This window comes from Pan troglodytes, chromosome 2 (assembly GCF_028858775.2).
Source record: "Pan troglodytes isolate AG18354 chromosome 2, NHGRI_mPanTro3-v2.0_pri, whole genome shotgun sequence".
NCBI lineage: Eukaryota > Metazoa > Chordata > Mammalia > Primates > Hominidae > Pan > Pan troglodytes.
The window spans coordinates 130,796,039-130,803,085 of record NC_086015.1 but is presented as its reverse complement, the minus strand read 5'-3'; positions in this window follow the sequence as shown (position 1 = coordinate 130,803,085).

Below are 7,047 nucleotides of genomic sequence, written 5' to 3'. Positions count from 1 at the left end.
GGTGCTAATGTGGAGGTTTTGCAGGAATACCAGGGCTGGTTCCTTTCAGGAGCCTGAGGGCTGGGTGAGGGGCTGGGAGGCTCAGGGGGCCTCTGTTTGCTCAACCAAGGAACAGTCCCCAGTGCCCAAGCCCTGGGCTGGCTGCTGGGGAGGTGAAGAGAAACAGGATCCCAGCTGCCGCTGCCCCTGCCCCTGGGCCCATCTGAGTAGGGGGGACAGACATGGAGAGAGAGGAGAACTATGTTTTGTGAGCCAGCCCCTCTCCCTTTGTCAGACACACACTGTTGTCTTGGGCAGCCGGTTCTCTCTGCTCAGCTCCAGTAAAACACAGAATGGACTTACCATTGCCATCTGTAAAATGCGGAGAAGACCCATCCTGCAGGGCTTTTTGTAAGGATTGGAAAACACTAAGCACGAGTGGCTGGCGTACAGTAATGAACGATAAGGATAGCTCTTATTTTTAGCCTCAAGAATAGTGCTTGGCACATAGTAGGCCCTCAGCAGACAGGACTTGGGGACTGATGTTTGTCATAAGGATGGGTGTGGTTGGCTGAAAATGGGAGTAAATCAGAGCAAAGCACTGGGATCATAAGGCATGAGTAGGGGAGAGGGGCCCACTTGTCCCTGCCACTGCCCTTGTACCTGAGTTCGGCTTTGAGCTTTTTGGCAGCCAGAGTGAAAGGGAGTTGCTGCCAGTTATGTAATCCCCAGTGTTGGAGAGGAGGAGCCCATCCAGGACACAGCCAACTGCATGCTTCAGAGCCTGGGGAGGTCTCAGCCCTGGCTGTGGGGACCCTGAGGATCAGGCTGTTGCCCGCCTCCACGATCAGCCTTTTTTTTTAGGGGGGAATGGGGTGCCGAGGGCACAAGCTCCAACACAGCTCATGTCTGTGGGGCCAATGTGTCAGGCTCCCTGGGAGGGCCTGGAGGGTTGATAGCGGGCAGGGCCAACAGTACGGCCAGTGAGCTGGACTCCTGGGCTGCAGGGGGTACTGCAGGGTGCCCCTGAATGGCATACTTTATCGGGGCCTCTCAGCTCATGTAAAAGCCTGGTAATCAGGGAAGGCAAGCTCACGGCATTCTGAGTGAGCGGGGTAAGGGTTGGGGCCAGCAGGGATTTGACCATCAGATCCACATGCAGTCCAAGATGGCACAGTGTCAGCCGAAGTTTGCTGGCTGCAGTGAATGAGCAGAGAGGCATCAACAGAAGAAAAGAGACCATTTTTATAATTTTTAAGTTTGTTTTTTAAGAATAGGTCATATATGTACATGGCAAGAAAAAAAAAGGTTCATGCAGTACAGGAGGGTATTTGGTGAATGATAAATCTCCCTGTGTGGCACTGAATTCCTCTGTCCCCCTCCTGAAGCACCCAGGGTCTCCATAACCTTCCAGAGCCATCCTGTGTTCACACCAACGGATATGTATATCATCCCTCTTTCTGTAATGCTAATGTCCTGTAGCTCGCTCCAATGGATCTTGGAGATCATTCCATGTCAAGTGGAGGACTGCTTCACCCCTGCAGCTACATATATATGGATATATGGCAATTTATAAACCACTTCCCTTTTGTTTCTGAAAATTTTTGCAACAACAAACAAGGCAACATCAACAATCCTTATAAATTTGCTTTTGGTAACTCATGCAAGTAGAATTGCTGGAGCACACAGTCTTAATTAGTTTTAATTACTCTTATTAGTCTTCTGCAGAGATCAATAGTTGTCCTCCAATATATGTTGTTTTTCTCCATTGGAAGAGAATCCCTGATTTTCCGCTGGATACACAGCTGTCTAGAATAAAGACTGCATTTTCTAGCCTTCCTTGCAGGTGGGTTCTGGCCAATGGATGTAAGTATGCATGCAACTTCCTTAGAGATAAGAGGTGGCCCTTCTTTCCTGCTGACTGGAATGTGCTTATAATGGCTGGAGTGATAGCAGCCATCTTGAACCATAGGGTAATCTGGGGAATGGAAGTTTCTCATTGCAGTGCGACAGGATAAAGAGAGCCGGTGTCATGGACACTGTAGTGCATCTGTAACGACCTCGGACGTCCTACCTTCAGATGACTTTTGGAACGTATGAGAGAAATGAGTGGCTATCTTGTTCAAACCACTTTTGATGTTTCTCTTACAGTTGAACCTAATCTGAACCAAAACACCCATTCCAAGAGGCTGTGCCAGCTTTCATTCCCACCGGCACATCCTCACTGACGTGGTATGCCAGTCACATTTTCAGTCTTTCTGAAGAGCCCTGCTCAGACCACATCTGTGTGGTGTCTGGGTGCGAACAGGCATTAGGCAGAGGAGCGGCTGGATGCGAGGTTTCTGGAGTCTTAACGTGGTGACAGAGTTCACTGTATGTGGCCAAAGTCTAGTCTCACCTTCCCACTGCTGCTGCACATGGACTGTGGACCTTGGGCAGGTCACAGCTTCTCCTTGATCCTCAGTTTCTTCACTAGTGGTACAGGGTAGCAGGTGACTGGTTGCCACTGGTATCCATTTTTCCTCCCTCAGTAACTGCACCCTCATGTTTGTGGGTCAGTGAAGCACCCACCCTAGAGGTGTCACCATTGAGAATTTAGGGAAGAAGACCTTGGACACAGGGTCCTCAGTTGCTGCCAAGCTCAGTGCCAGCCACATGGCCCTGAAGCAGCAGAGCTCTGAGACCTGCAGGTCCACCCACCCAGAGCACTGGAGCATGGTGATATAACGGGTGAACGCATGGCCAGTGATGTATGGGTTTGCCAGGGCTGCCATAACAAAGTACTATAGATGGGGGCCTTCAACAACAGGGGTTTATTTTCTTACAGTTCTGGAGGCTGGAATTCCAAGATCAAGGTGTCCACTGTTGGTTTCCTCTGAGGCCCCTCTCCTGGGTTTGCAGTCAGCCGTCCCCTTTCTGCCTTCTTGAGTGGTCTTCCTTCTGTGTGTGGGGTCCCTGCTGTCTCTCTGGGTCTGAATTTCCTCTCTTTATATGGACACCAGTCAGATTAGATTAGGACTCCCAATGAATGGCCTCTTTTCACCTTAGTCACCTCTGTAAAGGCCAAATCTCCAAATGCAGTCCCCTGCAGAGGTGCTTGGGGCTGGGGCTTCAGTGCATGAGTGTTGGGGGACTGACTTCAGCCATAACAAATGGCATTAGAGCCTCTCTCCCTCTGACCTCCTGACACTGTGCAAGAGCCTGAGACCTTACCAGATCCATGGAATAGGCAGAAAAGCCCTAAGCATAACTGAGGTTAAGTCTTCCTCCTGCTCAGCAGAATGGGGCCATGGTGGAAACTCAGCAACATTCTAGAAAATTCCTGGTGTGCTGTGGTGGGATTCCCGGCGCTATGTGGGACTGGGTCTTCTCGAGGACAGCCCCAGGTTCTGCCGTTTCCCTCGGGACAGCTGGAGGGGCATCGCCCTGCCCTGCCCCATTAGAGGAGGGATGAGGCCGTGTGACTAACGCTGGCTACTGAGATGTGGGTAGAGGTGGCATGCATCAGTCACTTCCAGGTGGGAGAATTTAATGGCCAGTACATTGCTCCAGCCAGCCACGGTGATGGCAGAAGCATGTGGTAAAGATAGAGCCTCTGCCAGCCTGGGTCCCTGAGGGGGCTCAGTGGGAAGAATCCCCCTGCTGAGCATGCACTGAACATGTGACCAGAAAAAGAAGTGAACCCTACCCTTTAAGCCTCCAAGACTGGAGGCTGTGTTACTGCAGCACATCCTGGCATGTCTCAACCTCTCCAAGGGTTAGCTGAGGTGGACACCTGCTACAGTAGCTGTGATTAATTTGATTTCCAAGTAGAGAGAGCAAGGCCTGGGCTAGGGACAAGTAACAGCTCCTGGGCTCAAAGGGTCACCCCCTCAGCCCCTGTGTCACATGGGCTCATTTTGAGACTCCATGGATCATTCTGTTAGTTTCTCCTCCCCTTCATAGCTTCCTTAGGGATGCCTGTGCCAGGGTCATAACCTGAATGCCCTAGTCTTTCCACCTCCCTTCAGCTTCCAGTGGCCTCATCTCTGTGCTTTCGGGTGACTGTGGAGGGGTGAAGGCATCTGGGGAGGAGCTAGTGTGCTGTGATGGCACAGGCCACGTACTAAGTGTGTGCTGGGCACCCAGCGCCGAGCTGCCTTCTGGAGTGCCAGCCTAGGAAGCACTGTCCCCTTCCCTGACCAACTGTTCCTGCTGTGCCACTTGCAGATCAAGGGGCCGGGCCTGGGAGAGAGGGCTGTGCCCGAGCCCAGGAGGAGTGAGCCTGCTCCTCTCCCAGTGACGATGGGGTAGGTACCTCTTGGAGCAGCTGGCCGGCCTCATGGGCTGTCCCAGAGATGCTCAGGTGGCCTGCACCTGGTGCCTGGATGTCAGACACCATGGCACCGAACCCGTTGGCAGATGGGCTCCCTGGAGGCCTGAGCCCACCCTCTGCCCCAGGCAGGTGATCAAGATGCGGCAAAGCCAGCCTGGAGAAGCAGTTGCTAAGCCATGAGTATGCCTCTCCTCGATCTCAGAAATGCCTTTTGAGAGCTGCAAGGGATTAGAGGCACCTGCTCAGCACTGAGCCTGGTGAATAGACCTAGTGTGAGTGGCCTAGAGTGAGTGGCCACTTGCTTCTCCCCATGGCTTTGTAGCAGAGCTGGGCTGGAGACTGGACCCACACTCCCCAGGGCTGCAACAACTGAGTGAGGCCAAAAGGATATTGGTCCCAAGCTTCCCGTGTCCCTGGGGATGCGTGTGCAAGTTCTGCCTTGGGACTCGGGCTCAGTCCCGGGCACAGCAAACGTGAGGTCTTCAGGACTTCCCACTCTGCAGCCTCTCAGAGGACAGTCTCATCTTCAAAGCTGGCAATCCTGTTCACACCCATGGGTCATCCACAAGAGGTCATTCTGCTAAAGTCCTGGTAATTATCCTGCAAGACAGGTTTACCTATCCCATTTTACAGATGAGGACACCGAGGCTCAGAGAGGTGCAGTTATTTGCCCAAGATCCTAGACCTCATGGGAAGCAGAGCTGGGTGTTAAGCCCAGGTCTGCCTGAATCTGCAGCCTGACTTTACCCGGGACGCAATACCCCTCTCAGGAGGACCCAGGTCAGTGGAGGGGTTCAGGGAGAGCAATTTTACCAAACTGCTCCCCTTAACAACATCAGATGTGAAAGGTGTGAATGAGAGGAGCTGGCTTTCACATGTCACATCGGAGAGGAAGGCAGGCTCATCTGGCACTGCACATGTTTTTGGTTGATTATTTAGGGGGATATGAAAGTAGTTCTAAACACTATGTTCTGGCAGCATTCTAAACACTCGCCATGGGTTATACAGCTCCACTTTACAGACGGGGAAACCTGAGGGAGTGAGGTCACATGGCCAAATACGTGGCGGTAGGGTGGGTTTTGACTCCAGGCAATCGGGCTGAGTCCAGGCCTCTGACCACTGCGCCGCACTGTCACATCTGACAGAAACACCCTCAGCACTGGAAGGGCCCCGAGCCTTGCTTCTTGGGCCATTGCATCAAAATGAGGAGCCTGCAGCCACTCCAAAGCCAGTCTGGAGGATGCAGAGAAAATGCCGAAAGGATTGCTGGGATGGGACTGAGAGCGCCTGGGGTGATTATAGCAGAGCGGGGTCTGGAGTGCACACCTCTGGAGCATAGAACTAACTCGTTTCCACTCCTAGCTCTGCCACTTCCTCAAGTGAGCTGGCAGGCTTCCTGTATTCTGTGCCTCAGTTTCCCCACCTATAATGTGGGGCTGATTGTGCCTCCTTGGCTTCCATGAAGCCCCCACCCCATCCCGTGCAGGGCCTGGCCCAGTGCAGCATCTCCATCCGGGGAACTGTCCATGCTCTGTTTCTCAGCAGGACCTTCTCTGGAGGGTATAGGGGCTGCTTGTGGGGAGTGGCCCGTGTAATTGGCTCTGGGATCAGGAGCGTGCCCAACGATTTATTTCTCATATTGTTTGGGGACGGTGACTCAGCTGAATGCATTCTTCAAATCAAGATCCAAAAACCTGCTGTGAAGAGTGTTTAAAGCCGGCTCCGGGAGGCTCTGGGATGAAAGATCAGTTCTGCTTGGCTGGAGGCGAATGGTATTCTGGGGAAGACAGGGCCTAATTCGAGGTTGAAAATGTAAGAGCCACTCCAAGGAGCTAGCCCTCCCCATGGGCTGGGGCTTGCCCGGGCTGGAGCTGGGCCATGGGCTTGTGGGGCACACCCCCTCACACCATTGGCCTCCCCACTGTGAGCACCTGGGCTGCCTCAGGGGCTGGCTCTGAAACCCTTGACTACAGACTGGAGTGGGTGACAAGCACCCTCCTCTAGACATTGATGCAGCCCTTGTGACGGTGGCCTTCCAGAAGGTTCCTACTCTTCCCCATTCCAAATGCTGACCCTCATCATCCTCATAAATGCAGGTATCCTGTGGGCTTGCACAATGTTTAAAATATTAGTTGTCAGATTTTAAATATTACAAGATTTCATATATTGTCCAAATATTAGGCTTCTACTTAAAAAAAAAATCAGAAGATGTGACAGTCTCAGATTGGGACATTTCTCCCCCAGTTCTGACTGGTCCTCCTGGCATGGACCATCATGTCTCCTGCCTGGCTCCTGCACATATCAGAGTTTCAGACATCCCTGCAATCCTGGGCCCTGTCATCAGGAGGATTCTCCCAGGCTACATCTTGTCCTTCCCACTCATAGCATTCTGCACATGTTTACTGAGCACCTACCTAGTATGCCTGTGCCATGCTCTATAGTGATCTAGATATAGAAGACAGACAATAAAACAAATTACAACCTTGTGTTGCCATGGAGTCCAGTCTTTTTTGCCTGCCCAGTCTTCTTAAAACAATTTTTTTTAAATAAAATAGAGATGGGGTCTCCCTATGTTGCCCAGGCTGGTCTTGAACTCCTGAGCTCAAATGGTCCTCTCGACTCAGCCTCCCAAAGTGTTAGGATCACAGGCGTGAGCCATCATACTTGGCCTGCCTGCCCAGACTTCTAAGATGCCCCCAACTTCCCTTCTGGGTACTGGCCCTTGCTTGGGCTCCTTGGTAGGAACATGCTCA